The 12,781-nt window shown below is 46.9% G+C and overlaps 1 protein-coding gene across 1 annotated transcript in view; it reads right to left on the bottom strand.

The window, feature by feature from the left end:
* FERMT3 (FERM domain containing kindlin 3) overlaps positions 1-12,484 on the bottom strand; it is a 96,404-nt gene extending 83,920 nt beyond the window's left edge. Inside the window, exon 1 of the mRNA XM_088480069.1 lies at positions 12,410-12,484. The gene's annotated coding sequence lies outside the window, so the exon portion shown is untranslated. The remainder of the gene's footprint in view (positions 1-12,409) is intronic.
* Between the last annotated feature and the right edge of the window lie 297 nt (positions 12,485-12,781).

Here is a 12,781-nt window from a genome sequence, read left to right as displayed (position 1 = left end):
CTGGGGTAAAGAACTTGAAATGAGGATTTCTTCTTGGGGCGTGACACTTGAAATCCCTTCTTGGGGTATAACACTAGAAACACCCTCCTGGGGGATAGCATTTGAGGCCCCTTCCTGGGAAACAAAATTTGAAACCTTGTTTTGGGGTGAGAGACTCAAGGCCCCCTCCTGGAGTACAGAACTTGGGAGTATGGGACCTAAAACCCCCTTCTGGGGAAGCTGACTTGGCTTTTCCTTTCGGGGTACGCAATATGAAACCCCCTTTTGGGATGCAAGAACACAGACTTCCTCCTAGGGTGAGTGGCTCAGAACCCCCTCTTGAGGTATGGAACTTGAGACCCTTTCTTGGGGAGTAACACTTGAAATTAAGGTCCACTCCTGGGGAATAACACTCGAAACGAAGGCCTCCCCTTGAGGCATGAAACTCGAAATGAAGGCCCTCTCCTGGGGCGTGAAACTCAAAATGAAAGCCTCTTCTTGAGGCGTGTAACTCGAAATGAAGGCCCCCTCCTGGGGCATGAAACTCGAAACGAAGACCCCTCCCTGGGGTGTGAAACTTGAAATGAAAGCCCCCTCTTGGGGTACAACACTTGTAACCCCCTTCTGGGGTGAGAGATTTGAAACCCCCTCCAGGGGCATGAAACTTGAAACGAAGGCCCCCTTCTGGGGCGTGGAACTTGAGACCCCCTCTTGGGGTGCGAGACTTGAGACCCCCTGCTGGGGTGCGAGGCTTGAGACCTCCTGCTGGGGTGCGAGACTTGAGACCCCCTGCTGGGGTAAGGAAGTTGAGACCCCTCCTGGGGCTACTGACTGGAGTCCCGTATTGGGAAAAGCAGAATCCGGACTGGGACCGGAACAGGCAGAATCCGGGCTGGGACTGATGGAAATGGAATCCGGGCCGTGACCAGTAGAAGTGGAATGAGTAGTGTCCCTGACTTTAGAAGGTTGAAATATCCTCCCAATATTTCTTAGATGAGGGTTGAAGCATCTTGTAGCAGGGCCCCAATCGAAAACTTGAACTTTCTTTTGCTTAGTGGACAGGAATCTCTGATGGATGATGGGGAGAACTGAAAATGCAGACATTAGGAGTCACACACTTGTCATCACTTCTCAGTGGGCGCAGAGTACAGTCCTTAAGAAAGTGATCATCATAACCGCAATATAAACACAGATGCAGTTCCCGGCATCGCTGACGTTCAACCTCAGTAAGTTTAGGGCACAGGTAACTTTGATGCTTTACTTTAGTTTGCTTGGAAAAGCTGTTAGTAAAGTCAGGAGTAGCACTAGAAAGCTTGGAAATAACTTGAAAAATTTTGGGACGGAGATTTTGTAGTTGTTCTAGAAGCCAGTAGAAACTCTTGAAAGGTACAGGGTCACGAATATCAGGAAATTGGGGAACCAGAGGACACTTGAGAGGTTCACTAGCTTGCACAGAAAATTTTTCATCTGTAGGGGTAATTGAAACTTCGGAACGAAACTGTGGAAAATTCACTGGCGGAACTTGTGGTGTGTCGGGACAAAGCAGCTAGAACTGAATGAATAACCATCATTTGACTAGAGAGTTCTTGCAGCTGCTGTCTGACGGATTGCAAAGCTGTCTCCTGTGCAGACACACGAGAGAGTAAATCCTGAAAACCTGCTTCAACCTGGAACCCGTCGGCTTGCATATTAGGCTGTTCAAACTGTCACAATCCGGTGAAAGTGATCCTCTGTGGAGGACGGTGAGCCGGGGAGTTCAGGTGACTATCGGAGTGACTGTGGCTAGGTCTCCTATTTGCGGCCGAACCCAGGTTTGGCTAGACCTGCCCAGAGGCGCGGAGTCTAACTCACTTGGTGGTTTTCTCCAGTGACCCCTCCAATTGGGATTTGGTTTTCCGCTGCACCAAGTGAGCAGGTCGCAGCCCTCTGGACAGGTACCTGGGAGTGGCAGAAGACCGGAACTATATTACGTTAAGTTATTGCTAGAACACTGGAGATACACTGGAACACAATTAGAAATCCTGATCACCGGCTTGCATGAGATTACTGAGAAAGTACTAAGAATCACTAAGAAATCCAGGAGCTGACTAGCTCAGCAGCTCAGGGAGATGTGGACACAGGCAGGTACTGGAGTTTGCTAAATATGCAGGAAAACACAACATATACTAGGGATTGCACATACAAGAGTAGAGTGGACTCAAGGAATATATTGGGAATGCTAGAAATGTGGTACTGGACAAAGGCCAAATACTGGGAGAGCTAGAAATGCTGGTACTGGGCAAAGGCAAAATACTGGGAGAGCTAGAAATGCTGGTACTGGGCAAAGGCAAAATACTGGGAATAATTATATATGCAGGTGCAGATTGCACAGACAAGACATATAGAGAAGATAGGCATACACTGGGAGAGTGCTAACTGCAAGTGCAGATTTGCACTGACAAGACACAGAGCAGATTGACACAGACATGTGCTGGGGGGGTCCAGCTGTGAGCTAATTAATACCAGTAGGTAATCTGACACTTCAGTGATAGAGGGTAATAGCCACAGGAAAGCTGCAATAGAATTAGCAGCACATATACAAAGACACACAGGGAAGGGACATGAAACACTGAAGTACTGTGAGAAAGCTAAAGTCTCAGAGTAAGGTTTAGCATGGAAGCTAATACAGGAAACTGGGAAACTGTGAAGCAACACGCTGAAGGATTTAGCACAAAGCAACAGTGGGAGTAACACAGGCACTTGGAATAACGAAGTTGAACAGCATCTTCCTGGAGTTCTGGAGGCGGATTTATACCCAGGGGTAGCAGATTACTGGAGCACAGCATCAGCTGACTGAAATCATGCTACCATAGGTTAGGAGTACTGTCACATGAGAGGAACTGTCATGGCGGCGCCCATGATGGGAACTCCGATCCCCAGCACACACAGCCGACCATGGAAGCTCGCAAAAGCACCTAAGGCAGAATACTCAGCCCCCCATCCATCACTGCACCAGACGTCTGACCGCAAGGAAGTCAGGGGAAGCCGGCAAGGAGGTGAGAGAGGCCGATTCTGAGGCTGAACCCTGACACTCTGAATGAGGGCGGCCGCTTCTCTGTAATGAGCCTGCCTCCTGGCCGCTTGCTAAGCTGTGGGTGACCACCCACAGCTTTAGCGAGAGGCCAGGTTGATGGTCGCGATCGTCAAGACCATCGCGACCATCAGGGCTTGTGATGAGACCCTTGTGGTAGGGTTTTGTCTGCCGCAAACCCCAGTGAGCTTTCGGCCCCAAACAGCAGGTGTTCCTTCGGGAACGCCTCCTTTTGACCAGCCACCCCCCCACCCCGCCTACAAAAACAGTGCGAGCTGTCGATCACCATCGACAGCAGCCCCTTTTGTAGTGAGCCCCGGAGCGAGATAATTTCTCTCTCATTCCGGGGCTTGCGCACGCGCAGCGGCCACACTGCGCACGCTTGCGAGCGTGTCTGAATGAGACCCAAAGAGCATTGCAGTGAGTACCATATAATACAGAGAACATTGCAGTGAGTGCCATATAATACAGAGAACATTGCAGTGAGTGCCATATGAAACAGAGAGCGTCTCAGTGACCAACAGATAATACAGAGATCATTACAGTGACATCATATTATACAAAGAGCACCGCAGTAAGTGCCATATAATACAGGGGGATGTCTCAACCCTGACACTGTAATCCCGGCAAGGGATTTAACATAGGCGTCAAATTACCAATGCCTATGTTAATCCCACCGCCGGAACGCCGAGAGGACGCTGGACCGATCGTTCTCTGCCGGGGGTAAGTATACACATAGCTGGGGATGGGGGGCTCGGTTTAGGGACTTAGGGTTAGGCACCCCCTCCCCCGGGGAAGGCTAGGGGAAGGGAGGGTCAGGTTTAGGCACTAGGGGGGGGAGGTTAGGGTTAGACACCCCAAAGGGAGGGTTAGGGGGGGGAGAGGAGTAGAGATAGTATACTTACCTGCGCTGTCGGGATCTTCACCCATCGGGCTGCCGTCGTAGGGATTTGAACCGCCGGGCTCACATCTGGCGGTCATACATACTGATTCCAATACAGGGCATCATGATAGATATACTACACTAAGCAAAAGTGACCACCATACACTTTACAAAAAAAACATTGCAGTGAGTGCCATATAATACAGAGAACTCCAACGGCCACCACAAAATACAGAGGACACCACAGCCACAGACTATGGCCCCTGAAATATGGGATAAACCATATAACAAGTTGTTGGCAGATAGAGGTCTATAATAGCTGCCTAATTCCTCCATCCTTCAATCCCGCCACCCTCTATACTGTGTGCACCGCAGCTAGTGTGTCAACACAGACACACTGAGCCTGCAGCTGTGCTGTAGTAAAGCAGAACCAAGCCAGGAAGCTGACATAGGTACACATACAAACACATATATAAATATATATATATACACTGTATGTATATATATATATATATATATACACACACACATATTTATATATATATATATATATATATATCAGAGCAGTAACTAGACATTTTGGAGCCCTGTGCCAGAAGGAGCAGTGCCGCCCACCCCCCCTAATTTTTCAAACAGGGACATAAGATGTGCACCTGTAAAGGGCCATGGCCTCATGGGGAAAGGCCAGGGAAGAGATAGGGGAGGCCAGAAGATGCTGGGGGTAAAAGAAGAGGAAGCTAAAAGTAAGAATTATAATAAACAGGAAAATTGACAGGCCCAAACAGCGCCCCCTGCCCTGCAGTGCCCTGTGCCCTTTGTTGCACTACCCTAGTTACGGCCCCAAGATAGATAGATAGATAGATAGATAGATAGATAGATAGATAGATAGATAGATAGATAGATAGATAGATAGATAGATAGATAGATACACACACAATCCACTCGGTCCGCCACTCAATACTCCTCAATTGTGAGAATGACATGGCTGCTCACTCTTTTGTATTCCTAACAAAGAGGCCGCAGGGGCCTTGAAACATTGAAACAGTAATATTACTTTGTACCAAATCCTGGAGTGACTCACTGTATTCTGACAGATACCGTGGCTCTGCATACTGACCGATTATATATATAGAGAGAGGCAAATAATTACTCTATATATACACATTATCTCTCTTTCACTCTCTATACAGAGCAGAGGTGTGGCACTCTTAAGGTGCCCATACACGGTGCGATATAGCAGCCGACCCGAAAGATTGGTTTGATATCGCTGCTATATCGCACCATGTGTGGGTATGATATCGGCAAGAGCGGGCTCTCATGGGGTCGTACATCGCACCCCCAGATCTTATTGCAAGTTCAGTTGATCTGGGGATGCGCTGTACGATCCCATGCAGCGCCATGTGGGTGGGGGAGGGGGGTGCTGGCAAATGGGGCGGTCAGCAACCCGATCGTACTGTGTGTGGGGACCATCCAATATGTCGGACGTCGGATCCCCCGTCGCATCGCAAGGTGCATATTGCACCGTTTATGGGGGCCTTTAGCTTAAACATTTTCTGAGACTGGATGCAGTATCAGCGTTACTCAAAGACTGAAATGTTGATACTGCATTCAGGGCCTGATTCAGAGCCGCTTGTAAGCGGCCGCTCGCTCACTCCGAGCGATGTTCGCACATCTGCGCATGTGTATGGTTTGTAATGCGCATGCGCCAACCAGTCATAGCGGTCGGAAATCGTGCGCTCGCAAAACAGCGAGAGCCTGCTAATTTGAGTGACAGAATGAGGCGTTTGTGGGTGGTAACAGGGGAAGGTGCTTGAAAACGGGGAGTGGAGATCCGAACACAGGCGTGCCAAACGGTCAAAACGGGCATTTAATGGGTGAGCATAATTAACAAAGCAGCGTCATTGACCACGTCACTTGGTTGTCTTTTAGCCTGAACTGCTCGCAGTGATTGCGGGAATTAAAACCAACCACAAGCACTGCGAGCAGTTCAGACGTCTTTTGATGTACTCGATTAATTTAATAAATAGCGGAGATGATGTATGATGCGAACGGCCAGGGGGCGTCTTTACAAAATAGCGAGCGCATGTTTCGTTCACTCGCTCAGACATAGAGGCGTCAACAGACTGCAAAGAGCGAGCACTCAATTTAAATAGCCGGCCCCTTTTTCTGAACGACCGCTCGCAAATAGCATCCGGCTCTGAATCAGGCCCTCAGTCTCAGAAAAATTTTATTAAAGCTAAAGGCTGGTACACACTAGACGATGCCAGGAGCATTCGACAGCATGGGCCCCGCTAACAATATAGCCTGTCGGACCTGCATGCACGTCCGACGGGCAATGTCGCTGACAACGGATGGGAGCGCATGTCATCAACGACATAGCTGGTACACCCTGGTTGATGTGGACGATATGTCGGCCCAATCCGCCAGATCGGGCAAAATATCGTCTAGTGTCTACCCGGCATTAGAGTGCCGCAACTCTGCTATGTAGATTTTTCTGACTGTGAGGACTAGGTTCTTTATTGTTGGTAGTGCCAGACAATGGGAAAAAATAAAAAAAATTTAAAATATTATTTATATATATATATATATATATATATATTTATATATACACACATACATAGGTGCCAGCCAGTATACCGACCTGTGGGTTGCTTGCTCCTAATGGCTGGTGACAATGGTGACAACTCCCTCCCTCCAGTGCAGGCTGACATCTCATAATTTCTATGCCAGCAGTCAGCTCAATCAATGGAGGTGGGTGGGGATGAATGGACCGTGCCTCAGATGACAGGGGACATAACTGCAGATGGGACCCCTAGCACGAACTGGGGGCAGAGCTTCGGCTGGTATGGGGGCAGAGCTTCGGCCGGTATGGGGGCGGAGCTTAACACTGCAAGGAGACACTGCAAGGAGAGGATACTCGGATAACACAGGGGCGGGGCTTTGAAGAGTCTGGGGGTGGAGCCTTGGATGACGGAGCTTCGGATTGCCGATGTGGGGTGGGTAGAGAAGGGGTGACTGACCGGGGGTAGAGGCTGGGCCGGATTACTAATGGGGTAGTTGGAGCTACAGCTCCAGGCCCACCTTGAAAATAGGCCCACAGGATCCATTGCAGTGCAGGCAGTTTTGACAGGGAATTAAAAATAAAATCCCTGTCACCGCTCTCTGCACTGCAGTGGAGGGAAGCCCTGGGCACTGGCCAGTCACCCCCTCTCTATTGTTAACAGATATATTTATTGTATATAATAATACCATAAAATTGAATAACAACTCCTCTGCATGGAGCCAAATCCAATTTAGGAAATGATGGTGAGTAAACATTCACTGGAAAAATTCAATGACCACTTTAGTAATTACATATACAATGTAACATACAAGATATGGAAAGGCAGATGTAAATGTATCAAAAAAACATCTCAGCATTTAGATTGATGTAATCAATTGAAACAATATGCAATACATCCTCTTAGATTTTTCTAAAAAGTCCAAGTAGTATAAAAATAGGGAAACAATATCTGAAATGAATAGTACTTAAAAAATGAATGAAAAATAGACATATATTGATATTCAATATGCAGAGAATAGGCCCATTCAATACTGTGTATAGATATTGACCCAGATTGTCCGTGGGTCTAAAGGGGCGTACACACTAGACGATAAAATTGAACAATATTAACAATAATGATATTGTTCAACGATATATCGTTCATATCGTCTAGTGTGTATGGTCCGAATGACCACCGATGCACGCTCCCGCTGGTCATTAACAATATCCCCAGTCAGCTGTACATGCAGCCCAATCTGGGGATATCATGAGAAATGCTGGGCCCACCGCTGACGATATTGCTGCATACACACATCGTCTACTGTGTATGTGGCTTAAGTCTGTAATTATTAGTATGACAGTCATACAGGATGTGCACGCTGGAGGGCAAGCCGCGTAGTCTGCTCTGTACATGGATAACTCCCTGCCGGGCTGTGATGAGCGGTAATAGGAAATAGGTGCCTGTTTGAATGTCCCTCTGCAGCCGCGGCTGTATAAGCCTGTACGAGCTGTAAAACACAGTAGTGGCTAGTCAGTCAGTATACTGACGAGGGGCCAGAGAAGTGTCAGCAGTCGGGAATTAAAGCAAAGAATCCCACTTCTGAGGCAAAGTCGATTGTACAAGCTTCTGCGACTTATTGAGGCCATACATATTTTAATAGCTCTACTATTTAGCAATATGGGGCATCTGGCGGAGCGTTGGCGAACCCTTCACCACTGCAAATTCTTCTCTACTTTACTGGCAGCTTAGCGCTGGTTGTGAAGTGTCACTAAAATGAGCATGTGCAACCTTTCCAACTTCACAGGTCTCCCATTGCCGAGTATAATACCACTTTCAGACAGGCAAAGGCAAAAAACCCGGCTTTTACCCGGCATTTGAGAGCCGGGTTGTTTTGCCGTTCCCAGCATGAATGCCACTTCAGACAGAAAAGCAAATTACAGGGTCATACCCAGTAATTTGCTGATCAACACGGTAATTTCTTCTGTCTAAAAGGGTCAACCCAGGTCAAAATTCCTGGATCTCCAACCCTGGTAAATTCCTGCAAAAAAAAACCTGTGTTGATCAGCAAATTACCGGGTAGAAATGTATGACCCGGTAATTTGGTTTTGTGTCTGAAAGGGGTATAAGATTCGCTTTCCTCCACATGTTAAACTGCACAGCCATAATCTGCGGAGATACAGGGGTCACAAGAGAAATCAGTCATTTCTCAATAAGAGAAAGCAGGGTTATCATGGCTTCATAACTCTAACCCTACATTGCTGTATTAACGGCCACATGGGCCTGGTGTTGAAAATGTGCAAGAGTCTATATTGAGAAACAGAGGAGGTATGACCAATGCTGTGTGGGTGTGGCCAGAGTCACGTGGGCACGTACACCACCTACACTATAAGCCCCAATGTCTCTCTAAGTACATAAAAATGAAAGCATTTGTGGCGGGATGCACCATTGTCAGAAATGCGGTCATCCGAAAACACTGTTGGTGCATTTCTCATGCAACACATTCTGGGGCTTGGATGTGGTGAACAACGCCATCTTTAGAAACCTATGGGCTTCTAATCACTATGACCCCCTGAGAGGGATCGAATCAGATCCCTCCCAGCACCCCCCATGGGGCCCGCATCCTTCGTAACTTCTTGACCATAAACCTGGAAGTCCCTCTCTCGCAAAGGACAGCTCTTATCCTTTGCGTTTTTGTTCATGCATACCGGCATAATTAACACTGACATGCATGTGATGAGTGGTGGGATGCGTCATGAATCCTGCCCTTTGTGAGAAACTAGAAATTTAATTTTAATACTTATGGTAATTTATGGCCAACTGTGTGACCAGCTAGGCAGCTGTTTCTCTTGCTGCCATGATAATAGGCCTATTTTTATGTGGAGGGATGGAGCTATAGCTTCATCTACCCCATTGTTAATCTGGGATGTAATAATGTGACCGGCGGGCGTGAGGCTGCCGGTCACAATCTCGACAACAGAATTACGTCTAGGGATGTATGATAGGCGTCGAAATACCAACCCCTATCATAATCCCGATGCCGGAATCCAGGACGACGCGTGCACGAACGAGGTAAGTCCGGGGCGCCCATCCTGTTAGCCGTGGGGGGAGGGGGTGAGTGGGGGTTAGGTTTAGGGCAGTCAGCATGGTTAGCATTAGGTTTTGAGGGGGGTGGTTAGGGTTAGGCACCCCTAGGGGGCAGGGTTAGGGTTAGGCACCCCCCAGACGGGTTAGGTGTAGGGCGTGGTAAGGGGGCTAGGCACCCACAGGGGAGGTTAAGGTTAGGCACAAGGGGGGGGAGGTTAGGGTTAGGCACCCCAGGGAGAGGTTTGGGTTAGGCACCCCCCGGACGGGTTAGGTTTAGGGAGCGGTAATGGGGGGTTAGGGTTAGGCACCCCCAGGGGAGGTTAGGGTTAGGCACAAGGGGGGGGTTAGGTTTAGGGTTAGGCACAAGGCTGGGGAGGTTAGCATACTTACCTGCCTCTGTCGTGATTTTCATCATGTCGGACAGCCGGCATTTCGATCCCATTCCGCTAATCTGGTCCTGCAGCTTAGACTAATTCATGACAATGAGGGTACAGCGGCACCATATTTTTTGACATGTGGCACTTTTATAACTGTTTTTACATTGGACAAAGTGGGCCTAGAAATGTACTTCTCTGGAAAGCACAAAAATGCTGCTGAAAACTTCTGGCCTAACCCAAATGCCATCTTGTTTTCAAAGCTATATTAGTGGTATGCATGCTCTGTCACAGTTTTAGCTTTCCCTAACTGTGGCAAGGCATGCAGGGATGTGTAGTTCCACAGCAGCTGGAGTGCCACAGGTTGCTAGCCCATGGCCTAACCACTCTGGTGGAAATATAGGAACATTGGCGCAAAGTGAAGTGCATAGTGCCACCAAGGAGGACTTTGTATTCTGTCAATGAACACTGCGTCTTCTTGTGAGGTAAAATACTGTGTGAGTCCAGCTCTCACCAGCTCTGTTGTTCTTCCTCCTTCAGTTTCCTCCCTAAACCTCACTTCTCCTTTATGTATGGCATTACTGTTTCTCTGCAGTATGTGAAGTAGTGGCCATTGTACACACATTAAACAGTGCTAGATGAGACATGGGAAATAGTGTGTGGAGCAATCCATTCTTTTTACAATGCAACTTATTAATTGTAAACATGCTCTATAGAGAAGTGCAAAAGGTTAATATGCAAATTAGTGGTGGGCATTTCACAGCAAGCATGAGGAACTGAATACGAAGTGTATCAGATGCCAAGAAGAAACAAATGGTCGTTCTGTATACAATCAGGTACATTGGTAACTGTGGCCTAAAAAGTATTCTTAGAAGGGAAGGAACTCCACATTTCTTATTTCTGTCCTTCCTATGAGCACAACATGCTTTGCACTAAGGGCCTAAAGCCAATGATTTGCGTATATCTCCGATTGCTGGGAGTCTGCACATACACAGGACACATTCAGCACATATACAGAACATGTCCTGCGTGATTGCTCGCAGTCCCTCCTTAGGTGCAGCATGATTGAAATACTGTGGCGTTTGTAGGACGGACACAAAGACCATTCTTTAAAACGTGGGCGTGATTGCCCCCGTTTTGTAGACTTGTCAAGCACAGGGTCTGCATCGTCGGATGCAGACTTCCTGGACCCGGCTATCCAGTTCCAACAGCCAGGCCAAGTAATCCATCCATCCCTGAATCAGGCCATTAATTCTAAAATGTTAACACTGCTTTCAAAATGTTAGAGCGTAGCACACACTTCTTTATATGCACTAATGACATGTATGCTATCGCTGCAATTGGCAATATTGTGACAAGCCAAACAGATAAAAAGTGTATGAAAGTATTTAAAAAAAAAATCTGTAAAACAAATTTAAGCCTGCGTTAGTATCCATATATTTCTTGCTACCTATGAACTTGTCCTCTGGCTACCTACCAAGTTCTATCATACAAATAAGCTGGATTCTTCAGCCGATAATTACTGCATCATGTTACTAAAAAGCTTAAAAGTTAATTATTTCAGCCATAGTGGAGCAGATAAATGAATAACCCTGCTATTACATGAATCAAACATTATGGGAAGATGAATTTCAACCATCAGAAATAGGTTCTTTAATTATGCCAAGTGTGTAAAAGCAATATTATAACAAAGTGAACTGAGTTATACCCCTTTCACATATAAATACCGGGTCGCACTCGGGATTTTGTCCACGGTTCCATTCCCGGGTGCAACCCAGCTGAGACCCCTTTCAGCCTGGCGGCCTGACCCGGCTCATTGCCGGGTCGATGACGTCACCACCATCACATGCTGAATAGGCTTTCCCTATGCCGTGAACGGGACATGGGTCGTATCGACCCGGTTTAACCGTTCACACTGCATTGTGAGCTGGGTATAACCCATGTTCAAAGCTTCTAGTGACCAGGGTTGAAATGGTGGGTCGCTTGACCGGGCATATTTCAACGTGCCCTTTCACACTGCTCAGTAACCCGGGTTGCTGTGCGTTCGCGTGCAATAACCCAGGTTATTGCTGCAAGTGTGAAAGGGGTATAAATGTAATAAACATGTTATTTGGTCTATGACAGGATGTATGTATTTGACTACAGATTAGAACAGATTACTGTGCCTGTATACATGTGCCAGTTTTACATATCTTGGCGTAATGTTACAGGTGCAACTCTTACAAATGAACACGTGTTTCTTTTCTACAATTTGATCTTCATTCTAAATCCTGATCCAGTTTCAAACATATAATGATAAATACCCCCAAATAAATGGGAACTGGCTGATCATCATTTGTGTCTACTGTTAATTTAACTTTACAAGACTGACATATGGAAAGAGGTTTAAAATATGAATGGCCTATGTCATAATTTGTGCTGCAATTGTATTACACTGCTGGTACATTGCATTACCTGATACAATAAAATAACTTACCTCCTCTTTGTGTGTTTATATGTTGATTTCTTTTGTCTTTGTAACTTTTTGCTTCTTCTATTTACAGGTCTTCTGGTCCTGTAGAGCTGTGTGCTCACACATTACCGCTCCCTTTGGTTTGTGCTCTGTCTCCTCCCTTTTCTGAGAACGTATTCTTTTCCTGTCTGAGTAGGTCTACTCGGCTTCCTTGTGCTTTTGCAGAACTGTTATCTCTCTCTTCTCGTCTTGTGGGCACTCAGTCCCCGGTCCTCTACACTTGCTCTATATTTTATCCCACTTCTATTTCTACGAGCTTATATGTAGCATTTTGTGCCTGCAGTGTTGCTGCCTCCCTCCTATTCTCTGCAATCCTTTTGTCACTAACAGATTTGT

Source organism: Taudactylus pleione, unplaced genomic scaffold (assembly GCF_031769625.1).
Source record: "Taudactylus pleione unplaced genomic scaffold, aTauple2 ptg000250l, whole genome shotgun sequence".
Classification (NCBI taxonomy): domain Eukaryota; kingdom Metazoa; phylum Chordata; class Amphibia; order Anura; family Myobatrachidae; genus Taudactylus; species Taudactylus pleione.
Note: the sequence above shows the minus strand (reverse complement) of the source record. Positions and strands in the feature narration are given on the sequence as shown.